This window comes from Panthera pardus, unplaced genomic scaffold (assembly GCF_024362965.1).
Source record: "Panthera pardus isolate Hobbes unplaced genomic scaffold, ASM2436296v1 HiC_scaffold_2, whole genome shotgun sequence".
Lineage (NCBI taxonomy): Eukaryota > Metazoa > Chordata > Mammalia > Carnivora > Felidae > Panthera > Panthera pardus.
The window spans coordinates 69,588,051-69,613,614 of NW_026526765.1; the positions used below are offsets into that span (position 1 = coordinate 69,588,051).

Sequence of the window (25,564 nt, forward strand, 5' to 3'; positions counted from 1 at the left end):
TCCCAAAATAAGGATCCAAGAAAGCTGGAGAGACCAAGGGAGAAGCTACATTGACTTCTATAATCTAATCTTCAAAGTGACATGTTGTTACTTCTGCCCTGTTTTATTGGTCACCCAGACCAACCCTTGTACAATGTGGCAAGGGTGTGAATGTGGCAAGGGTGTGAAGGAGGAAGGGAGCCCTGGGCCCATCTGGGAGGCTGGATGCCACATCCCCTTGTGGGTAGCTCTTCTTCAGCCCTGGCCACTCCTGGGCATGCTTAGCCTGTTGATGAGTATGATCCAGTTTGTCTCTCATTTTCTGTTCCTTCCAAGCTAAACTATCATGGACTACTGAATGATGCTCAAGTTTTCCTTTCTCAAAGCACAAGCCAAAACATTTACCCTATTACATATGCTAAAGTACTTAAAGTCTGTCATTCTTCCAAGTAAACCTGAATATATTTATTGAATAGCATTAGCTACTAGAGCTCAAGGATCAGATATCTGTAACTGACGATACGGCACCTAACATCCTCATTTTTTTGAGACTCTAAATAATTATGATTGTCATCAATAGATGATAATGCTTTGATGGTAATGCTTGCCTTAAACTATCTTTTCTCTGAGTCTTTTCTCTCCATTCATTCTCTATTCATTCAGAATATCTTTCTCTGGTCCATTCCCCAGGTGTTCATATTCTCTCATGGCCTCATTTCAGTGAAAGCTCCTTCAGGCACCCTCCTCTGATCCTTCATTTCTCACTTCTCCGAGCTGCATTTTCATTTCATTTGTAGATCTCTTTTTCTGTTGTTTACCCATTAGAGAGTTCATATAGCAGAACTCTGTAATGGGGTAGTCCTGGAAGCCAGTCTGTTAGATATGAGGCATGGTGAGGCACAGGTGAAGAAATCACCAAAGTTGTTTTTTTTTTTTTTTTAAGTTCATTTATTTTGAGACAAAGAACAGGGGGGGTGGGCAGAGAGAGAGGGAGAGACAGAGAGGATCCCAAGCAAGCTCTGCACTAACAGTGCGGAGCTTAAAGCAGAGCTCAAACCCAGCAACCACAAGATCATGACCTGAGTTGAAATCAAGAGTCAGTCGCTCAACCTAGTGAGCCACCCAGGCGCCCCGTCAATCACAAATTTAAAAAAATACTGCCAGGTTCTCAACAGTCATGGAAGGGTTCATCCCTAGGCTCCTAGGATAACATGTTTCTCTTCTTGGAACAAGGGTGTGTTTACCTTCCTGCAGGTCCCTGATTATCAATAGGCAGCATGACCTTTTAAAGCTGTTTGCTCAGTGACCTTATGGACTCTCAATCCAAACTTGGCCTCACTGAGGGCAGTTTAGCAATTGCCCTAGAGGCAATGGAGTGGGACTGACCCCCGTTTGCTCAGCCTTTACTAGCTCAGCGCTTCTCAGGGGCTGAAATCCTGAACCTTTCTGCTTCTGTGGATGGCTTATTCTTGTCTGTCTTTTTACTACAAAAACAATGTAGCAGTTTTCAAGAACTTTTGAAAAAGAAAAAAAAAACTACTGGGAAAAACAAAACTCCAAAAATCCCAGTACCCAACTGCATAGAAAAGAGTCTGTGAGTCTGAGCCTATGTATTCTACGTGTTTGGTAAATGGGTTCAAGTTTCCTGACCCCTTTACCTTGTCCAATTAAAACCATTGTGCATACACACCCATACACGTACACACTCAATCTTTTTTTTTTCTTTTTTTCTTTTCAGGTGTGTTCCCTGACTCTCTTAGCTTCCTGGACACAAAAGCAAGTGGCATGTGACATATGCTTTCTTCCAAGCCATTGTCCATGTTTATATAATGTTTCACAACGTTGCATCACAGTGTGTATACAATTTTCTGCTCTTCTTTTGGCATTTAGCATGAGACCAAAAGCAATATCTCCATGTTGCTGCATAGCCTTCATAATTCAGCATAGGGAGTATTGGTCTCACAGACCTGGAAACAGGTACCACCTCTGTCATTTAGGAGTTGTATTACCCTGGATAATTAGTTAACCTCTCTGGGAATCACTTGGTCTCTAAAATAGGGTTAACAATATCTGCCTCATGCTGTCAGGATTAATAAATGAGTTATAGGACACAAAGTCTTGGTGCCGGCCTACCCTAAATGTCCAATAAATTTTAGCTAAAAATAACCTTCATAAAATATAATGTTTATGTGGTATAGTATTCCAAGTGGAAAGTGGAAAGCAGAAATTATTTTTGAGATAGAACCACTCTAACATATGATGAAATACTTACTATGCACCCAAATCTCTTTAAATTCCAATTTTACATTTTACGGTATAAATGTATATCACATCATTATGTTGTACACCTTAAACTTACACAATGTTTTATGCCAAATATATCTTAAATTTTTTTAATGTTTACTTTTTATTTTCTGAGGGAGAGAGAGAGGGACAGAGACAGAGCATGAGCAGGAGTGGGGCAGAGAGAGAGGGAGACACAGAATCCGAAGCAGGCTCCAGGCTCTGAGCTGTCAGCACAGAGAGCTCTATGCAGGGCTCGAACACACGAACTGCAAGATCATGACCTGCGTTGGAGTCGGGCGCTTAACTGACTGAGCCACCCAGGCACTCCTATGCCAAATATATCTTAATAAAGTTGGGGGGAAAATTCTAATTTCAGCCACTTGAATCTGATGCTCATCTACCGTTGAGCGCAGTGGTTTCTCTAATTACAGCCCTGGCATGTGAGAATGTACTTTGGTTGATTCCCCCAGTGTCCTTTTCTTCCTTCATCCTGGATACACATTGCTCCTAATGAAAATATTCGCCTGCTGATGTTTATGTTTACACTGAAGATTTTCATGGGCTGATCCCCAGGTTTTTCATGTGATAGTCAACACTGCATGCAATATGAAGTAGAATTTCAGGATGTTTGCATAACAGGGAAATAAGTGGTTAAGCACCCAGTAAATGAATAGGGGTTTTGCGGATATCAAATGTGTGTTAATGAGGAAGTTGTCAACTTCACAGGTTCTGTTTGAATCCTTGGAACCAAGGCAACAGGAAGAATGAATTCTGCTGATCACCGCAAAGAGACAGAAGAGGCTTTGGCCAGAAAGTTCTTTTTTTAGTTACCAAAGCTCTGTAAGTAAATAAATAAATAGCACTGATTTACATTTAAAAATTTCTTATTAAGGGGCACCTGCATGGCTCAGTCTGTTGAGCATCCAACTTCAGCTCAGATCATGATATCACGGTTCCTGAGTTAGAGCCCCATGTCTGGCTCTGCACTGACAGGTCAGAGCCTGGAGCCTGCTTCAGATTCTGTGTCTCCCTCTTTCTCTGCCCCTCCCCCATTCGTACTCTGTCTCTGTCTGTCTGTCTCTCTCAAAAATAAATAAACATTAAAAGAATTTTATTAGTATCTATAAATGTGGTTGGTCTTGGTAGTTATTAAACAACGAACAGTGAAATTTTACTAGGGTTGGGCAGTTTTGTTTTGTTTTGCTTTGAGGAGGGAGAGAGTATTATGATTGGGCAAAGTGCTTAACTGCAATCTACAGAATCCATGTTTGCAAATTTGAGCAGAAAAGGAATTGATGCAAAGATATTAGACTGTTCACAGAATATCTGGTGGGGCCAGAGAATCCAACAGTAAACCTGAACATCCATGAGCAATGGTCAAGCACTTCTTTTTTGGCAGAAACACCACTGACACTTGGCATTTATGGTGCTCAGAACTGGTTCCAGAAGCACTGCCACTCCCTGTCACCAAGAACTGGATCCCTCTACCACCTGGACTGCCCCCAAACCTAGGTGTATCTTTCCTCTGTGCTCTCTCCAGAGATGTCTCCCAAGGATAGTCTGGTTAGAGGAAGCGAGGCCAAATGCCTGCCCCCTACTTGAGGGAGTCTGAGACTGCAAGTTTTTGACTTCCTCTTTGGGAAAGTGAGACATAATGTGGGGAATTATCACAATGGAAGAAGAGTGCTCAAACCTGTCAAGTAGCTCAAGTGATGAATGCACATTACAAGGTTAATCGTTTTGAGTGTTCTGTCTACAGTGATAGTGGATTTCTGTCCCTGAGGTGAAATTTCTTGCTGCCAATTTCTCACCTCTCTGGACTCCACATTCTTGAGATGCCAAAAGTTTTCAAACCCTTTGCTGCCTCAAAGAAAATTTGCCATTCTTGCAATATGTATCCCTGCTTCCTCCGTTTCTCCCCTTACCAGCATACCCAGTGTTAGCATAGGTATTGAGAAGATAAAAATAAAACTGATAAAAGTGTGTGTGTGTGTGTGTGTGTGTGTGTGTGTGTGTGTGTGTACTAGATACCATGGAGGAATTCATGACCTCACCTCTGGTTTATAACAAAAGTGAAAGGAGTACATTGTTTCTTAGAAATTTGATTGCATACAAGGGAAATAGAATGGATGATTAAGATAATTAGAAAATGCCTTGTAATGCAAAAATATATATACATAATTTCACCATCATTAGGCATGCTGTCCTAAGACAAAATGCTAATTACTGACTCTAATTGGAAATATAATGATTAAAACGGTCAATGTTTCCAAATAATAACTGTAGAGTAGTTAGGTGGGAAGAAAACAAAACTGTTTTCCAGTGGTATATTTAGAAACCTTATCAATCTTTGACATTCATAGCTAAAAATGGACTTAATCTGTTTTGTTAAATACTTGTAAGCCAAATAATTAATGTATGAAGAGAATTAGTGAAAATGTGGCAAGGTAATCACAAACCAGGTTTAAATAACTGATTTTACTAATGATGAGTTTCTCACTGAATAATCTGTATGCATTGGAAATTTTCTCTAATACTATTTAATGTATTTCACAATACCTTTTAAAATTATAAATATAGTATGCTCATTGGAAAAAATTTGGAAATACAGATAAGTAAAGAAAGGAAGACAAGAAATTTTAACATCTCTTGTGTATTATTAGTCTTCTTGAGCTGCCATAACAAACTACCACAGACTGGGTGGCTTAAACAACAGAAATTTATTTTTGTGGGACTTCTGGAAGCCAGAAGTCCCATATCGAGGTGCTGGCCAACATGGTTCCTGGTCAGACCTCTCTTCCTGTTTTAGATGGCTGCCTTCTTCTCACAACGTCCTCACATGATGGAGAGATAACGGACTTTCTGTTGTCTCTTCTTATAAGGGCACTAATCCCATAATGACCTCATCTGACTCCAATTACTTCCCAAACACCCCATCTCCAAATACCATCACATTGGCCAGTAGGGCTTCAACATATATATTTTGGGAGAACACAAACATTTAGCCCATAACATCACAACTCAAAATATAAACACTGTTGAATTTTAGTTGTTTTTTGCATAAGAACAAAAACAAATATTACAAATAAATGAAAATACACTGATTTGTAATGTACTCTCTACTTTTCATTTAGTATATTCTGAGAATAACTTCCCTTTTAATTATGTAATTACACAATTAAGTATGTAAAAATACTTTAAGTGTCTTTAAATATTATTCTGTAGCATTAGAGTTAATAATAGCATAGAATTCTATTGTAAGTATATACTCTAAAAATTAGTTTCCCAGTCGGCCTACTAATGGACATTTATTTTTTTATAATTTTTAAATATTTTAAATAGTGCTATAAAGATATTCTTGTAATCATTTCTTTGCTACATGCCTATAATTATGAGTAGTGGAATTTCTGGGGCAAAGGGTGTGCATATTTTAATGCTTTTGATACCATTGCCAAATTTCCCTTGAGAAAGTTTGTTCCAAGTGTTTATTCTCAATTAGTAATATAATAAAGCCTATTCTTGATGTCTTCATCATTAACCTACATTAATGCAGGACATCATCAATTTTAAATTTTTACCAAAGATATGCCACTGTTGTTTTAATTGTTGTTATTATTCTATAGAAGTTTTCAATCAACCTTACTCTTAGAGGTTCCGTCTATCCTTAGAAAGGTCTTCCCCACTTCAAAATTAAATAATCATTCATATTGCACTTTTAAAACCTTTTTGTGTGCATAACATTTTAAATACATCTTGAGTTTATTTTAGAGTTAAATATACATTTTTCAAGTGATTAGCAAGTTGTCCCAATATTTTTTGAAATTGAGCACATTTATGCCTAAAATTTTGTTATTTTCTGCACAAAGAAAAAATTCTAATTAGTAAAATATAAAACTAAGCCTAATTTTAAAGGGTCCTTATCTATAAGTTAGTTCTCGTGGGAAAGACTGTGAGGATCCTATAAAGGTCATATGGATTGACTTTGGCCAGCTGTTGATGTTATTTTTAAAACATTCTGTGAACATGACCTATGATAACTCCTTGAATAACAATCCTGAAAATTAAATCTCTACACACACAATCTGCTTCCAACATGGGAGGTTGTACATAATTTTCTCTATAAGCATGCCTCATTCTAATCTTGAGGTCAACAACGCTTACGACAACACACATAATTAATTTTGATGTGTCAAATTAATCCTTGCTGTTTCTTGACATTTCCAACAAGGATATTGATTACTATCATGATATTTTAAACACAAATATCCAATAAAACCTGAAAGTACATTTGCCAATTCACTTAGAACTTCAAACTACCACTAGATGGAGTCATTAGGTCTTTACCAAATTGGATCTAATATAATGTAATGATCTTAAGGCAACAGATCTGCAATGTTTTAGTCAGCACTCCTATGCAGGTAATTTTTTTTTTCCTATACAGGTAATTAATTCATCTTTAGACAACCATGACTTTAGCTGAATTGTAATGAATGTCAAATTTATTTAGTAAAACTTAGTGCTAATAAGTATTACAACTTGGCCTTAAAAGTTTCTTCTCAAGATGAGCATGCAAAAATTAATAATATTACTATATATACACTCATAATAACCATTTGGAAAATATAATATAAGCTATTATACCATTCACAATAAATACAAAAGATATAAAGTTCTCAGGAATAACTCTAACAAAAGATATACAAAACCTTTTTATAGAAAATTGTCAAACATTATTAAACAGAATTAAAAACTCCTGAAAAAAATGAAGAGATATACAATGTTCATGGATGGAAAGACTAAATAATATACCAATGTTAGTTTCTCCAAATTAGTCTACATATTAAATATAATTCCAACCAAAATATCAATCCAATTGCTTGTGTAAGTTAATAAGTGGATATTAAACCCATATATAATAATCCATATATAACTCATGTATATAACGCATGATTTAAAATAGAATTTTATGAAGAAGAAGAACAGTGTGGAGGTAGGGGATAACATACGTTATATGACCAATGAAATGAAGTAGAAATCCAAGAAAAAAATCCATGGTGGCATCCCCAAAATCAAAGACAGAGTTGGTTATTCATGTGAGAAAACACTAAATTTAAATAAAATTAAGTATTTATCTCACGTGAGCCAAAAATAAATTTCAGGACAACTAAGGATCTACATATTTTCAACCATACCTTTAAAACTGTAAGAAGAAAATGTAGTGTGTGTGTGTGTGTGTGTGTGTGTGTGTGTTATCACAGGATAGGGAAGAATTTCTCAAATAAGACACCAAAGCACACAACAAAAATTGATAAATTTTCCCATATTAACGTTTGTGTTTCAAAATATCACAAGGAGAAAAGACAATACTTGGACCAAGTATTTTGCAATACATATACAAATATATATGTACTTCTTACAGGTAAATTTTTTAAAATAAATAATCTAATTAAAAATGGACAATCCCTTTACAGTACAGGAAACCTAAATAGTCTACAGTACAGGAAACCTAAATGGCCAATAAAGATAGGAAAAGATGTTTTAAGTTCACTATTATTAAAGGAATGCAACTTAAAACTACAGAAAGTCACCTGTCACACTAATGAAAAATTTAAAACTCTGCTAACTCTAAATTTTGTGATAATGGGTAGAAACTGGAACTCCTGTACACTACTGGTAGAATGTAACTTGTCATCATTCTCTAGGGCAGCTTCTCAATATTAAGTAAGATTCAACATGCTCATACTCTACAACACAGCAATTCCACTTCTAGGTATATTATAGAGGCAACATCTTTTGTAACAACAAAGATTTGGAAACAACCTAAATGTTCTAAAATAGTTTAGTGGGTAAGTAAGTTTGGTTTTTATAGTGTTGCATTATTTTACAATTGATATAAAATTTAAAAAGCATTACAAGTTGTTTATGGATATTTGTTTATCAAATTATAAAGAAATTTTTGGAAATAAGTATCAAGTTCATGATCATGTTATTTCTGGACAGGATGGAAAGAAAGACACAGGAAACTTCAACTGCTTGACTTCTTTTATAAAACAATAAATCTAAAACAAAAATGTTGGTAAACTTAAGTAGAAAGTATATGAGTATTCAATGTATATTTAAAATATGTCATAACTTGAAAAAAACTTTTTTACTCCAAGGGTGCCTGGGTGGCTCATTTGGTTAAGCATCTGACTCCGGTTCAGGTCATGATCTCACGGTTCATGAGTTCGAGCCCTGCGTTGGTCTCTGTGCTGACAGCTCAGAGGCTGGAACCTGCTTTGGGTTCTGTCTCCCTCTCTCTCTGCCCCTCCGCCACTGGCACATGCTCTCTCTCTCTCTCTCTCTCTCAAAAATAAATAAACATTTTTAAAAAATTTAAAAAAAATCTTTTTACTCCAACATTCAAATTTTGCTTTTAAAGAAATAAAAGCATTCTGACATGTCAGTTCATCTATTCCTTCCAGCCTTACAGTTTTATAGTCATTTTTGCAATATTATCTTATTTTTGTGTTTAGGGAGTAATATCAATAAAAAATAGCAAAGTGGGTTCTGTTTATTGTTTGATCTTAAAATTTTTGTTTTATTAAATAATCTCTATGCCCAACGCACAGCTCAAATTCATGACCCAAGATCAAGAGTCACGTGCCCTACTGCCTAGAACCAACCACGTGCCCTTTTTTTGTCTTTTAAGGTGATTACTTCTAGTGCTTTCTCACAAAAATTAGAATTTTTATTTTAGTTTTTCTTTTTGAGAAGTAGTGGTATTACTTTCTATTTCTAGAGTCATGTAGACTATTAAAATCATTTTACCAGAACCCTATAATATCATTGGTAGAGTTTTAAAAAATGTATTTTCTGTTCTTTGTTTAGCTATCAGAGCCCTCATCTTGCAGCTTCCCTAGGCCAGCCAAGAAAAAGAAATTATATTCATACCCTTTGTGCAAGAAAGATACAGTTCTGCTGACCAGATTCCTCTATCTCACGCTTCTTTCTCTTTCATATCCACTACATGCCATTTTATGTAATAAATTTCAGCCTCCAACTTACAAATAATCATATTAAATTATACACTGAGTAAACAGGAAGAAAATCATAGCCATAGCTCTCCAGGAACCTGGATCGAATGGCAAGAGCTACTTCTCCCGTGCTGTTATAAGTCTCCACCAAACAAAATTAATTTGCAAGACACTTTTCTACTTTCAGTTTCCCATAAATTGTACCCCAGTTAAGTTACCTGAAGTAATGGGAGGGAAATTTTAGTGATTCATTTATATTTTATGAGAAACTAGACTGACATTTTTATCCCTCCCTACATATCTTCACCCTAAATCAACTGTCCGCTCTGTCATTGTTCTTTAACATCATACAATTCACATGCTTTTTTTAAATCTGATCTGGGGAAAATTTCAAAATATAAATGCCAACTTTGTTCCTCATCTCGAAAGTTTGCAAGAAAAGGAGGAAATATGAAAATCACTAAGGGAGAATGTGCTTGTGTGGAAGAAGTAACATTTCCCTTTCCTTTAAAAACATTGCTTTTAGGGAATATTCACCTGCTGGAGTATTACATGGATGTCAATCGTTCAACTGTGGCTGAGGTTTACAAGAATAGGAGATGGATGTCACAACTTCTGGTTTATATGGTATGCTAAGTAAGGGTCAACTCTGGGTCAGATTTGCCAGTTGGATATATTCTAAGAGTTGCCCATGGAATTGGTTATTTATAATCTTTTTCTGATTAGTGTAGAAAATTTGGAAAACATAGTTAGGTTATGATGTTTTCACTTAGCCTTGCATTGTAAACACAACATATTAAATAAGAATAAGTCTTTAAAAGTTTTAAAGTTTTCAGATTTGAAACTAGACCCAAATGGAAATAAAATTTTAATAAAATGAATAAATATGCCCCAGTCATGTTTTACTGGAATAGTTGGATGTACTTGAAAATACTTCTCAAAAATAACATTCTATTATGTTTGGAAGTATTAAATAGTCTCAGTGCAGTTCAGCAATCATTTATTGGGAATTCACTGAGAGCCAAATTGTTCTTGCTCTTCCTGTCCCCTCTAGTTCTTTTTGTCACAGGACTGAGAAAAATAATTAGCCCCCTATAGAGTCATAAACAAAGATCAGTTAGGGAGCAATATATTAAATTCCATTTGGTGCTGTTTCCCAAGTTCCATTAGAATCATTATTTGTCTTGCACACTAATCCAGTGATTGGTTGTGGGGTGCATTTCAGTGTTTGCGCAAATGCTTATTTGTTTCATTTCCAATTCCTGGAACAGTACAGGCAGTCCTCGTTTATGTACACAGTGCATTTCTGGAAACCACAACATATAGGGATCTTTTGTAACACAGATCATTTCCCCCTTAAGACTAGTTTCATAAGGGTCATAGTCCTAAATAAGGGACACAAAAACAAATAAACTGTAGCTATTTTCAGCTAACTAACCGTAAAAGCAAAGATTCAACAATGAGATACATCCATAATAATTTGAACAGAGAAAACCATAATTCATATCTTATAAAATGAACATGGGGCTTCCATATACTTTGATTATACAGTAGACAATGTACCTATAGCACATTAAAAAATGAAATTCAGCTATCATAGACTGATCACAAATGAATTTAATAAATTCAATTAGCATTAATTTTCTCTTCCTTTCTAGAAATTCAAAAGGGAGGAAAACTTGTTTTGACTGGCCTAAATCTTAAAAAAAAATTAAAAAATAAACAAGGAATCTACAAATGTGTCTCCACTTTTTTTTCTTTATAAATATCTATATACAGTTATTGAAAATCCCTCCACAGAGTAGAAGGGAGAATTTAGTGAGTGATTTTAAAGATGATTATAAGAAAAAAGATGATAATGGCAATGGTAGGGACCTCCTTTCCCTTTAACGTCTCCCAGTGCCTCAGCATATTCAAAGCTACCTTTGTGGCTGTTCTGAGGTCACCACATTGCTGCAGGTGTCTCATACCATCTCCTTCCTGATCCACTGGCACTGCCAATGCAGATTTCAGACTTGGATAAAGACAGGACATGGTAGATTAAAAATGTCTTCAAATTCTTTGCTACTCTTTCCATAGACTCTTCTCCCTTGCCTTGAATCTCAATGGTCTTAGTGACTTACTAGATCAATGCGGCAAAGGTAGCATTCTGACACTCATGAGGCTAGGTCATAAGAAGTCTTGCAGCTTTTTTCTAGGCCCCTTAGAGGACTCTTTTTTGTTAGTCAGCTTCTGTGCTGTGAAGAAGCCCAAGAAACCCTGTGAAGAGGTCCACATGGAGAGGAACAGAGGCCCTTAACCAACAGCTAAGCTCCCAGTCTCCAAAGTGTGCTATATTGCAAGAATGAACTGTCTTCCACCATACCACCTGATACCATGTGGAGCAGAGAAGAGCAGTCCCTGCTGAGTCTTACCCAAATGGCACATTTATGAGCAATTAACAGAATAGAAGTAAATGATTGTTGTGGGTTGAAGCCACAACACAATTGTAGGGCGCTTTGTTATGCAGCAATAGATAACCGGAAGGGGGCGAAAGAGAAGAAAACTTTAATGTTTCATGCCTGGATGAACAAAAGGGTAATACTGTTTCCAGGAGAGAAGTCAATGGAAAACAGTGAAGGTAGAACATTTGATTGGAATAGTATGGAAAACTTGGGTGTATGAAGGGTATTGCTGGGGATCAGTGAGAATTATAGTTAAGATTTAGTATTGTTTACTTTATTATCCATAGTAGCATATCAGCCTCTATAACATCCAATTAAATCTAATGTGAATTGCAAGTTTATTTAAAAGTATACATGACAGGAAGGGGAAGCTTTTCAGAAAATAATACTGGACCATTAAGTAATTTGACTGGAGAGTGTATAATTACCTTTTATAAGATATGAATTATGCAAATAATGAATCAGATCAATATTGGTCTTGAATTCTTCCGAGGAAGCAAATTAGCATAAAATTCATGAAATGGCAGCATTCAAACTTCTTTAACTTTCTCTTTGTCTCTGACAGGTTTAAGGGGGCTTTCAGATTTTGTACACCTAATTAATGTCCTGCAGATCATATATTGGTATATTATCTATAAATAAGTAATATATCTAAAAAGTTTTTGCTGAAATTATCCCTGTAGGTGGTTGCATTTAAATGCTCTACTTGGTCATGCACTGTAACTGTATGAAAATTCTAAGCTTCTTTTTTATCTAAAAGTAGGTAATCATTAAGTAATTTATCACTTTAATCAATAACTTTAGAGATAAACCATTGCTAGAATAATACAAAACTAAACAGTTGGGTAGAACTACAACTTTCACCCTTGCTTATAGCTCATAAGGTCAAATAATTTCCAAGAAATAACCTTCATCAACCCATTCAGTGTGGGAGATTTGCATTCTGCACTCTATCTACTTTGTTAGAGAGGATTATGGCAACGATTTAAAAAAAAAAAAGACTTCAGTAAATAGACTATAAAGTTGAAATTGGAGTTATTTCTATTTAATCTTTTCACGTGTCAGGAAGTTCTAAGGACATAACTCACAGCATCATTCTAGTGAACTAAGAGTCAATGTATTTTTACAGCACTTAACTTTATGTGGAATGGCTTTCACCTTTTCCAGAATAGGTCGAAATAAGAAAAAATATTGGAATCCCTTTCATCTCCTATCTCATCAACTGTAAATATTTTTTATATGCACATTGCCTGGAACATCTTAGGAAAGAAAGGAGAAATACGGGGAAGGAGGCAGAGAGGGCTCCCTTAGAAACTTGCTTTTGTATTACCTTAAGGTTTAACCTGAGACGTTTGTGCTAAGTCTTTGTGATTTACAAAATGCAAATAGACACTTGTACCTGTAGGATAATATGTCATAGATTGGGAAGGTATAATTTCAACAGGGGAAATCTGGTTTGAAATACTAAGCATGTCTCTTCCCTCATTACCATTAATGCTGTGTGGGTCTGTCGCTTAGATGGCATGACTTTTATTAGGGCTATGTCCTCATAACCATGCCAAAAATTGATGCTGCAGATATGACAGAAAAAGTAATACCATTTACCATTCTGCTAGGTGACTAACATAGCACTGAGCAGAGCTGGGTTTTCACTTATAAAGCTTTAAGGGCTTGGGTTATACATAAACTGAGTCTATTCTCTGTACTATATAATATCAGATCAGTTGATACCAGGAGTAGTTATAACAAGGATCATGATAACTACCAGTTAGTGAGTGGCCATAAGTACCAGGGTCCCAGGCACTTTGTTGAGCTCCTATTTTGAAGATAGGGAAATAGAGGTTAAATAACTTTGTAAAGAATGGATCTAGGATTTCAACTCTAGACCTGTAGTCCCCAAAATTCCTTCTCTTTCCACAACCCCTACTTTATATTCAAAAACACTATCTTCACTGAGAAATTGTCAAGTAACCATTACCATGAAGAGTATTTGGTATAGAGTACTTGTGAGCTCCCAAATTTATTTAGAGAGAACTACCATTAAAGTTTTCCTATGAAAGTCCAATCATGAGAACACATTTCTTCTTTCTTTATCAAAGTCAATTAGATGTTTTTTTTAATAATTTATGTAATTTATGTCCTAAATTTGAGGACTCGAAGAGCAAATGCTGGATCTCAGAATTTCAGGACAGGATTGGTTCATTTCTTCCACTCTTACTATGTGTCAAGCACAGGATTTGACACAGAGGTTATAATAATAATGACATACAGGTAGCCTTGACCTTAATGGGCCCACAGTGAGGCCTCTCCTTTAAAGTCCAATGAAACAAAATGCAATAATGTTATTGGGGTAGGGAGAATTTACCAAAGGGAGCAAATGACACTAATCATTTGGAGGCCCTGAAAATTTGGGGTCTTAAAATTTTTTGGAGATCTTAAAATTTTTGAACTACTAAGTTCAGCACCAGATTATTTTAGGGCAGGTAAAAATGTTGATCTCTCTCAGGACCGACACTTAGGCCACCCCTTTCAAAATAATCATTCTGTCAAAATACCATTCTGTTATGAATTTCCAGACAGAAACTGAAGCTCACTGATGCACTTTAAGTTCCATCAAAGGAACAGAAATGAGAAAAATGTAAGAGAAGCTTTGGACATGGTTGGGTACTCTTAGATATGGTTACTACATCTTAATTCTGTTTGCAAATATTCTTGATAGTAGATAACAAGGAGAAATTAGGATGTGGTATAGAAAAGCATGTTTCCGCCAGGAGAAGCAGTTCAATCTGTGACCCATGACATAGATTTTCTTATCTAGTACTTTTTTTGGAAAACTTTTCTCTGCTACACTTCCACATAACTGTCAAGACATCGTCCTATTTATTCCTCCTGCTCTGTGCTTCTAATTCACGTGTCTCCTTCAAGTTAGGGAAATAGGCTACCCCTAGAGCAAAAATATTACTGACAATGCCAAAGCGAAGACAGTTGTAATGGGAAATACCTTGACACTATTGCAGGTACCGCCAGTGCGCCTGTTTCTGGCTATCAGTTAGCAACTGGCAGATGTTAAATTGACATATGTTAGGAAATAGCTTTTGGAGACTCATGTTTCAAAACGTATAAAAGAAAAACAGATGATACCACTTTTTTTTTCCTTTGGCTTAAACGGGATAACTAGAAAACCACACCAGATGTGTTAAGATGTTTGTCTTTAAAAACATTTTGTTTCCTGAGAAAGAATGAGCTAAAGCAGGAGTGTGAGATGTGCTCCTCAGAGTATATGTTAGTCTTCTTTCATAGACTTTAAGTTTCTATTTTGATTAAAATATTTGACCGAAATTGATGGGGCAAAAAGCCAAAACAATGAATTCAATATTTCTATGGTTGCTCTAGATTTTAGAAACTGATGAATTACTCAGTTCCCCATAAAAATTGGTTAGTGGGAGATCGAAATAGAATCCTGAGGGAAAACACATCATGAAGAGGCCCAAAATATGTTAAACAATTGAATATGATAACTGAATAAGAATTTAAATGTTACTTTCATTTGCTTTATTTTTGTCTTAAATAATTCACTGTCACATTGGTAAGGTATTAACACAAGAAAACATACTTAGGTAATTGGCATTTTCTCTGTAGAGATTACAGTTTGACAAGGACATTTGTTGTTTTTGCCTGTTTTGTCATTCTCCTCCTTCAGGTGACAGCACTTTTAATATATATTTGAGGAACCATCCTTTTCTACACTCCATGGAGCTATTTTCCACAACTGACCTGCCAAGTCTCGGGGGGTGAGTATGTGATCTGAGATTGGCCAGTGAGTGAATTCTAACCTCATGGCTACAATGATTGATTCAGCACTGAACACATGACCTAACTTAGGCAGAAAGACGCATTCTTGGGGCTTTTGGTACGGTCATGAGAAAAACAAGGCCTCTCTGCCTGTTGAAATTCAACTTGTTGGATTTAATCATTGAGCTACTGGAAGATATTTTGCCACCATGAAAGAAGTATATATTCAAAAATTAAGACAACGTAGTGAAAATCATGGGAATGGAGAGCAGGGGGAAAGAGAGATAAAGAGAAATTGAACAATGATCTTATCTTTAGCTTGTGGATCCAATCTATTCTTGAACTTTTAATCAGTTGAGCTAATTCTCCTCATTGCTTAAGCCCAGTTTAGACCAAGTTTCATTCAGTTGCCATCAAGAGAGCATGACAACAACATGAGAAGTCACTTTAGGCTGAGGAGATAAAGGAAGGTTCCATGGAGGAAATACCACTGGGCAGGATCTTGAAGGAAACTAGAATGGAGTAAGCAGAGATGGAGAGAAGGGCATTGCTGATGGTGCAGCTGCATGACCCAAGGCATTGGGGTCAATCTGAGAAGGGAAGGTGCCCTAGGGTCACTGAAGCTCAGGACGCATGAATGACCCCAGGTTGCATCTTGGTCCCAGTCACCCCATCTAGACTCCAAACAGCCCTGTCAACTGCACAGTACTCCATGGTGTGGAATTTACTCTTCTAAAAAGAATGAAGGTGCTTTCATGTGAGGAGACACACAGTCTAGAGAATCTGTGTACACTGGCAATAGAGACATAAGCAGAGGGACCAGCCTATAAGGTGGGAACCCACATCCACAGTCTGAAACTCCTGGCCCCACCATGATGGAAAACGTGCCTATTATATATTGGTTGCTCACGGCGAACTATCGAAATCTAGACCAGCTGAGAAGGGTCACCACTGAGGATAACGGCTTTCTAACATTTTTGAGCGCAGTAAGAGAGATATGTTAGAACACATATGCATATAAAAAAATCAAGCAAAAGATCACACAACAGGACTTACCTTTACTACTGGTTACGTACTCTGAAATTTTCTGTTCTGTGTGATTTTCTCTCTTTCTTGAATGCCAGTTGGATTCACTAACTTGATTGCGTGGCCCACTTTCAAAATAGCAATTTGAAAAACACGGACCTAAAATAGCTGTCAGGAAGCACCAGCAGATGTCACTGTAGGTGACCACACTAGTGTGACAGCTGGAGCAGGTGACCATAGCAACAGCTGCTCCCTGCTGGGAACCACTGCATCTGCTGCAGTGTGTTTGTTTTTATTTAATTTGTGTATAGGTCATATAGTCATAAGGTCTCACATTTCAAAAATATAAAGGGCACACAGTGAAAACTCTGCTTCCCATTCCTGCCTCTCAGCTACCCTGCTCAGGGGCAAGTCAATATCACTAGTTTCTTCTGTTGTCTTCTAAAGATATCTCCTGCATATTCTAGTATAGACACACACATTCTCTTTTCCTTCTTTTACACAAAGGAGCATAACACCGTTCTGGACCTTCCCTGTCTCTCCTTAGCATATAGATTCTTGCACCAATACAGAAAACTCCACTCTGTTTATGACTGCATAGTATTCCGCTGTACCAAGTACCATTGTTGAACCGGACACCTGCTGACTGTACCTTTAGGTTATTTCTGATATTCTTATCTCACAAACAATGCTGTATTGAAGAACTCTGTTGACTCATCATCTCCCACATAAAAGAATATTGATCCTAACGTCCTTAGAAATGGAATTCCTGAGTCAAAGAGTAGATACATTTGTAAGTTTGATACATATTGTCAAATTGCTTTCCAGAACCTACTAGTCTAGTTTCAACAAGCTTTCACTTGAATGTTCTTAAAAATACTGTTAAGTTTCCTGATCTTTGCCAATTGATAGGTGAATGATATCTCAATATGTTTTTAACTAACATTTCTTTTATTGTGAAAGAGATTGAGCATTTTCCCAAGAACCAATGGTATATTTCCTGTTACTCTTTTTTTCCACATCCTTTACATCTGCTTTAAAGAGCAACCATGAGCTGTCAAGTAGAAAAGGCACTAGCTCTTGCTTGTCTAAATAGCAAGTAATTGTGTATTTATTGAGCAAAAACTAGACCTTGCAGAGCACTGCGCAAAGTGCTATGAAGTAGATGAAAAATCTACGCTAACAGTGATTAATCTGTGTGGAGCCAACCTAATTATTCCAGCTGCTTTCATAGCCAACACTCTTAAAGTGCAAACAGCCACTAGTCAATTATCAACCACTGTGGCAGATAAAACTATCCATCATCTAAATCCCAATTAGGAACAAATACCACACTAGGTTATGGTAATACAAAATGAACAAGACAGAATTTGGAGGGAAAAAATAAAACTAAGAGACAAAATTAAAGGTATTTTGTACTGAAAGCTGTTCATGGTACAACAAGGGATAAGGTCAGGAGTGGTCAGTTCTGCTGGGGTGGAAAAGTTGACGAATCAGGGTCCATAATGCGGGGGCCCCTTGATGTCACATCCCTCCCCATCTCACCATCCTTGCTTGAATTCTCAAAACGTGATTTTCTCCAAAATTGAATCTTAACTCTGCTCATTTCTTCAAATTAATTGTGCATTTGCCTTACATTGATCACTTATCTTCCTTCTAAGTTGTAACCATCTAAAAAGCAAGGAGTCAGTCTTACTCATGCGAATGCCTGTACAACGTAGGCAATCAGAAGGTATTCCTGAATCGGTAAAATGATGGGTGGAGGGGTGAATACATTCCTTTCAAAAGGCCTTCTCTAGCCATGGTTACCCTACTTACTGCATTATCAGTCAGCCAGAGCCATTCTTCGCAGGTGCAACACCCTGAAGATGTCAAAGCCAGACCCAACCTCTACTCGGAAGACACTGAGGAACCTATCTCTCTAGGTATGTCAATGATGGAACAACCACTGACTCTGGAATGCTATCAGGACCCTAGATTATCGAATGGCTGCGTCTGTGTCAGGTGGGTGTTAGGATTTTTATAATATCTCAAAGTGTTATTTAATTCATCATTTTGGAAAATGGATTAAGTAAATAGTAAGATGTATACTAAACTGCCAACTTAGGTATAGGGCTATGTATATATAAACCATACAGGATGGCTTATGAGAATAATATGTCTAGTCTAGGTACGGTCTTACTAACTTTAATCTCACTTTACCTGAAAGCTCTATGACTACAATATGCATATACATACATACATTTTTCAAACAATAAATGACTGGTGTGTCTGCTACTGATCTTAAAAGGGGTTACAACCTTGAACCATCAGCGATAAGATCCCTGACTTAGTTCTTCAAGCCTTAGGTTTAAGGACACTTCCAGACTTCTCCCAAATCTCTCTTATCATTCTTCTCTACTTGACTCCAATGGCTATGCTGACCACTGGAATACTTAAACCAATTTGGTCACATGGCTGGCTCACTCTTGGGTCCTCTGACCATTGGGTTTAATGATTGCTGTGGCTTATGCTTTAGAACATTGCAAAGATATGTGTTTTCTGTTATTTGTTTTGAGGCTAGGAAGAATAGCTTACAGATGAGAGTTACTTTTTCTGAGTTCTTTTCCTCTTTCATGCAACAATTTCCCTAGCACCCTGGTCCACAGTTATGACTTTGGAACTAAAGGCTGCAGGAATTAAATGAAAATCTTTGTCTTTTTGACTCACTGTTTCTGACTCAATGGGAGCCATGTTTCTCCTCCTTTCTTAGCTTTTGTCATCAGTGTTGTTAATAGCAAAATGAGAGAAGAAACCTCTTGTGGAATTTTTAAAAAACTTTATTTTTGTGCTTCTTTCTCTGTGTATTTATTTATTATTATGGCTAAACTAAAACTTTGCATCACTTCCAACACTAAAGTTACTTTTTGGGGATTTCACCTGTTACTTATTTGAGACCATAAAGAGTCTAGGAGCAAAGCTGGAACTCATAAATATTGTACCAATGCTCAGACCTGCCAGGCCAGCTACCATATATAACCCTTATGTTGTACCCAGTAGGTCAACCCACAGACCTCAAATGACAGCTATATGGTGTGTTCCAAGTAACCTGTGTGCCAAGGAAAAGTCTAGGTATGTTAGATATATAGCCTTTGATTCTTTTCTGTACCCAGGATATCTTCACATTAATAAAGCAAACCAACAGCAAATATTTCAACCTTCTCGGACTGCACTTTAAAGTTTGGAAAGGAAAGGAAACTTTTGTTTAAAAAAAAATCATTCTGGTAGAGTTCAAAATTACCTGAAACTATAAAATGTGGGGACAATTTTGATTCTCATTTTACATTAAAAATGCTCCCAGAAGAGAGAGAATTTTAAGTTATGAAAATACCTCATTTATCTCTGTGACATTTATAGAGTATTTTTATTAGATATAATTTCATTTTTGTTAATGTAGGCTCTCAGCTCCATCAAATGCTTAATGCAGTAAAAGTTTTAAGACCATATTTATTATCAGAGGCATGCATCAGTTTTGATGGTAATATTTTCAAAAGCGAAACTAAAGTCACGATGAGAGATTCTCTCTGCTTAGCAATACTGTAATCTGATACATTCTTACATCTCTGGTTCTTCCTCATTTGCAATAGCCATTCCAAATGAAACAAATGGTAACATTAAATCTTGGAGGCAATAATAAGCCAGCGATGTTCACAAATCCCATGAATTGTGGTCAACTATATGTAAATACATGGTTATTGTAACACTTTCCATCATGAAGAGGAGTCAGAGATGAGTAACAGCTCTCATTTGTTGTCATTCATGGAGGTTCTCTTTTTCCGAGGATATTTGGTTTTAGAAAAAGTACTTTCAAAGGGGCAATGCTTTGTGTTCACCTAGTCCTATTTCATTTTCTCTTCCTGAACACCAGCAAAATAGCATTTTACAACTTTCCTTGTAGTTAGATTGTGGCCCTGTGGCTGATTGTAGTTGGTGATCTGTAAGTGGAGTTAAAGGTGCCTCTGGCACAGAAATCAGGGTCATATGTTGAGACCGCAGAACCACAGAATGGAAGCTTCCTGAATCACTGAGTCACTACATAGCTGACAGTATCATTCTTACATTAGAATTGTTATCAACAGGAAACAAACCTTTGTTGTGTTAAGTGATAGAGATTCTAGGATTAGTTTGTTACTGTCCTAAATCAACTGGGATAACAAATTTTCAATATAAGTACTAGAAAAAATGATTTGACTGGAACTTTACCTTTAAAAAAAAAAGGTTGAAAATCAGTTCATTTTCTTTTATAGTTAATAAAATACAGATTATGCTGTTATTATAATTATGCTTAAAATAGTGAAGGAATCAAATATTGGGATTTTGACACTTTTTAAAGCGTTTATTTATTTATTTATTTTTTCAACGTTTTTTATTTATTTTTGGGACAGAGAGAGACAGAGCATGAACGGGGGAGGGTCAGAGAGAGAGGGAGACACAGAATCGGAAACTGGCTCCAGGCTCCGAGCCATCAGCCCAGAGCCTGACGCGGGGCTCGAACTCACGGACCGCGAGATCGTGACCTTGCTGAAGTCAGACGCTTAACCGACTGCGCCACCCAGGCGCCCCTAGTGTTTATTTATTGAGAGAGAGAGAGAGAGAGAGAGAGAGAGAGAGAATACGAGCAACCACACTGCACAGGGGAGGGGCAGAGAGAGAGGAGAGAGAGAATCCCAATAGCAGGCTCAGCTCTGTCAGTGCAGAGCTCAATGTGGGGCTCATGACCTAAGCCGAAAACTGTGAGTTCATGACCTGACCTGGAATCGAGTCTGATGCTTAACTGACAGAGCTGCCCAGGCATTTCTTGACATGTTTTTTCTTCTTTAAAATGCTTATTTAAATGTTTAAATGTTTAATGTTATTTAAATGTTTCTCTGCTGCACAAACAGCAGACAGCCTGACGTGTGGCTGGAACTAACGAGCTGTGAGATCATGACCTGAGCCAAAATTGATCGCTTAACTGACTAAGCCACCCAGGTGCCCCTTGACATGTTTTTACTTTAAAAAAATTTTTTAATGTTTTTTTTTGTTTTTGTTTTTGTTTTTGTTTTTTTGTTTTTTGTTTTTGTTTTTGTTTTTTATGAGAGAGCGTGAGCAGGGGAGGGGCAGAGAGAGCAGGAGATAAGAATCCGAAGCAGGCTCCAGGCTCTGAGCTGTCAGCACAGAGCCTGACACAGGGCTCGAACCCATGAACTGTGAGATTATGATCTGAGCTGAATTCAATCGCTTAACCAACTGAACTACCGAGGCGCCCCTTGACATGTTTTTTCTTAAGGACTCATATGTGCCTATTAGGCTTCACAAAATTATTTGAAGATGGAGTATGTCCCTTTATCACCATTTGGAATTACTAAATTGACATATAATACATGTCCATTTATACATCCTAAGGATTCCTCTTAGGTAAAGGTATGAAATTTAACCATCTGGAGAAAGTCTTACTTTTAGAAAGTTAACTAAGTGTTAGGTCCTTAGAAATCCTTTTGGAAGTTTTAGAAAAGTTTTTACAAAACATAATATTTTATATACTTCTTAAAAAGAATAGGTACTATCATTTTTACTGAACTTTAGGAAATTCCCTAATTCTGAATTTTTATCCAAAAATGTTTTAAAAATTAGAATTTATTTCAGGCTGCTCAACTAAAATCAGTAAAAAACATTCTCTTTAGATACAAATAAGCCCAGAAAGGAGGATCTGATGGGTTGGGTGACATCCCAAGACTCCACAAGGGTGTTTTGATACAGAAAGTGATATCGACTACAAAAAATTGAATGGAATTTGTGAAACCTTTAATTCACAGTAATTACCACCTGTAACCAATACATTAAAAGAAGTTATTCAATAGGCAGTACTAAGAATCCATAATGATAGTATATACCACATAGAAAACAAGAAAAAATCCTTAGCCTACCTGATGGAATTCTTTTGAATACTAACACTTTCAGAAATATTCTTTGGAAAGCAAAAAATTCAATATTTTCCTTACCTCATTTCCCCAAATGTGATGTTGTCTCTTTAAACATTCTTAATTCTTAGACAAACTCCATGAAGAGCATAAAGACTTGATCCCTCATTAGATATATGTAAATCTGATATTCCTGGTACACCTCACAAAGTTTTACAAAGGATTCGTTGCACAAATTTCATAGAAGTGTTGATTAGATCATTTGACCCATTAAACACAATTTTAATTTCACAGGAAAATTTTGGAAGTTTGTATATTTTGCTAATTTGATATGAGCATTAGTAAGAGAGTTACAGTGAGTCTAATTAATGTTATTTTAATTTACTGAACATGTATTACATTTACATAATTCAAATTCAGAAATTTTAGAAGGTATGCAAAATATAAAAGTCAGCCTTCCATCCATATTCCTCATCTGCCCCAGACCTACTCTGCTCTGCAGATAACCACTGTTGGATTTTTATGACTCATTCCAGTGTTGCTCCTCATGCATACAAGCATGTAGAGGTACACATACAGACCAGTGATGGTTTTCACTTTTAGCTTACTTGTCTCCTCTGTAGCAGTGAACAGGGCTCACTATGTTCCGCACCTGGAAACAGTCATTCCTTGGCTTTTCTCCTGTTTTGTTGTTTTTTTTTTTTTTTTTCCTGCATTACCAGCCACTCCTGCTCCATCTCCGCCATACGTATTGCTTCTTTGATGCCTCCCCTAAAACCAGTTCTTCTGTCTTCACATGATTTGTTTTTTGCAAGTGATTTCATCTATTCCCATTGGGGAGTAAATAAAAGTATTGGCATCAAAGTACTTTGTGGGCTAAGAAAGTCTTTTCAGAATGCCAGAGTGTGCAGGATAAGGAGGAGTTAGGTAAGAAATAAAGAGGGTGGGGAGACATCTAGATGGAGGGAGGCATATATAGAAAGACATAAATAGATAAGAGAGGGGCAAGATTGGCAGTGATCTGCCCAGAGTCTAGGTTGATAAATATTTGTTGTGAATACTGAATGAAAGAATGAATAATATCCAAGGAATTTTTTTTATCAGAATAAAAGTAATTATTTTTGCTAAATCAGCCATGGAAACTATAGAAACTGAATAAGATTAAACTAAACCTAAATGAACTGGGGCTATGAGTAATGTGAAGTATGAATAGAAGTGAAACCTATCACATGCTCTAGTACATACTACACTAGTGTCTCAGTCTGCTGATTATTCCCAACATAGCGCTCTGCTTTAAGTCACTACGATGTGCCAAGGTCAACCAGACAGCTTTACAGGTTGACAATCTGTAAACCTGTCTCCAGATGCTATAAAAGATTTTGCAGCAGAACTTGAAAGTACACTTCTCCGCAGGGCGGAAGACCTTCATTTCCAGTTGTACTGCTTTTTAAGTCTATCAGCCATAATGAGGGCATGTCAAAGCCCAGTTGCTTTCTAATCTAACACCCCAAACGACACGTTAAACAGTATGAAAAGCATTTGTTCCCTTTTTGGAACCAATTTAAAAAATAAACATTTAATAGTCTCCCAAAGTTACAAAGTCATGCCTAAAAGCCAGAATGAAAAGAAGCCACTCTGAGTAAATTTACTGAAGACCATCCCTGCCCCTGTGAGGAGAGAGTTTTGACTGTCTAGGTGATGGGATTTTTGCCCTTAACAGAATACTTTCTGTGGTTTAATCTTTATGTTCTTCTGAACTGATTGTTTCTCTGTCTATAAGATTCCTACAGCTGCATCAACAATGAAGTAAGGGCCTATGGAGTGGTTCCTCACACACAGCCAGAATTATGATTACGTCCCGTCACTTCATTTCTCTGGGCCTCATTGTCTTCATCTGTATTAACACACAGAAACAATAAGAGGATCATCAGAAATAAAATTTCTTTTTAAATAATGGAATTCTGGGGCACCTGGGTGGCTCAGTTGGTTGAGTGTCCCATTCTTGATTTCAGCTCAGGTCATGATCCCAGGGTCGTGGGGATGAGCCCCATGTCAGTGAAGCCTGCTTAAGATTCTCTCTCTCTCTTCCTCTGCCGTCTCCCCACTCACACTCTAAATCAATCATTCAATCAATCATAGAATTCTATCGTACAGTTGTAGGGATCTCCTAAACTTGAAGTTACCTCTCATTTGGGTTAAATTTCTCTTCATTGCAATGAGAAGGAATTAGCACGAACCCGAAGAACATTTCATACTTCATTCCCTGTGAATTTCCAATCAATAGCCAGATCATCTCCATTCCTCTGCCTGAAGGTGAGAATCTTCATCTGTCTGTCTGAGCCCCCAGACTGAAGTCTGTTTATTGGCAACTGGGGAATACATGACAGAAAATTTTTTCCATAGTTCTAAAACCAAGTCTCTGTGGCACCTCCACATAAAGAAGGGTGTATTCTGAGTCTTTGTATTATTTTCCACTAGGCAAAACTGTGACCTCAATGAGATATTCAATTACAGCTTCATTTCAGGAGAGGCACTGATATTATTCGTGTACCCTCGTTGCAGACATGTAGCCTGTGTTTCAGAAAGGGCCCAGTGACCCTGGCATACTTTGCCAAAGAACAATGGTCATGAGCTAATAATTCTCTGTTCCCATAAGAAAAAAAATATCATTACAAAGAAATGCCAAAGGTCTTGAGCCCATTTGGAAGTTTTCAGGAAGCTCTCTCATAACAAGTAGTGTGGCATGATGGGACAAAATGGCCCCAAATTGAGAAAAGCTGAAATCTGGTAATCCCACTTTGTACTGCATAACCCTGACAAACCACAGACTATTTGTTTCTTCACCATCTGTTTCTTCACCAGCAAAGCAAGTCTGTAGGATTTCCCAGATCCCTTACAACTCCAACATGCCATGAGTTTTCTCATGACAGCTTTCTTTAAATATATGAATCCTGATGTCACGTGTTGAAGGGGAAAACAGAATGGAGTTTGAGTCAATGAGTTTTAAAAACTACAGAGAGGCAAAATCTTTAGTGGTGCTAATAAAGGCCTGATAACGATTTTCTCTTCTTCATGCAAATGT

At 36.9% G+C, this 25,564-nt stretch overlaps 1 long non-coding RNA gene across 1 annotated transcript; it reads left to right on the forward strand.

The window, feature by feature from the left end:
- The first annotated feature begins 1,426 nt into the window (after positions 1 to 1,426).
- Positions 1,427 to 18,542, forward strand: LOC109267618 (uncharacterized). The gene is made up of 5 exons (XR_002080201.2): positions 1,427 to 1,831; positions 2,992 to 3,105; positions 9,808 to 9,908; positions 15,426 to 15,516; positions 18,396 to 18,542. It is a non-coding gene; the product is annotated as an uncharacterized LOC109267618 (long non-coding RNA).
- Positions 18,543 to 25,564: the final 7,022 nt, after the last annotated feature.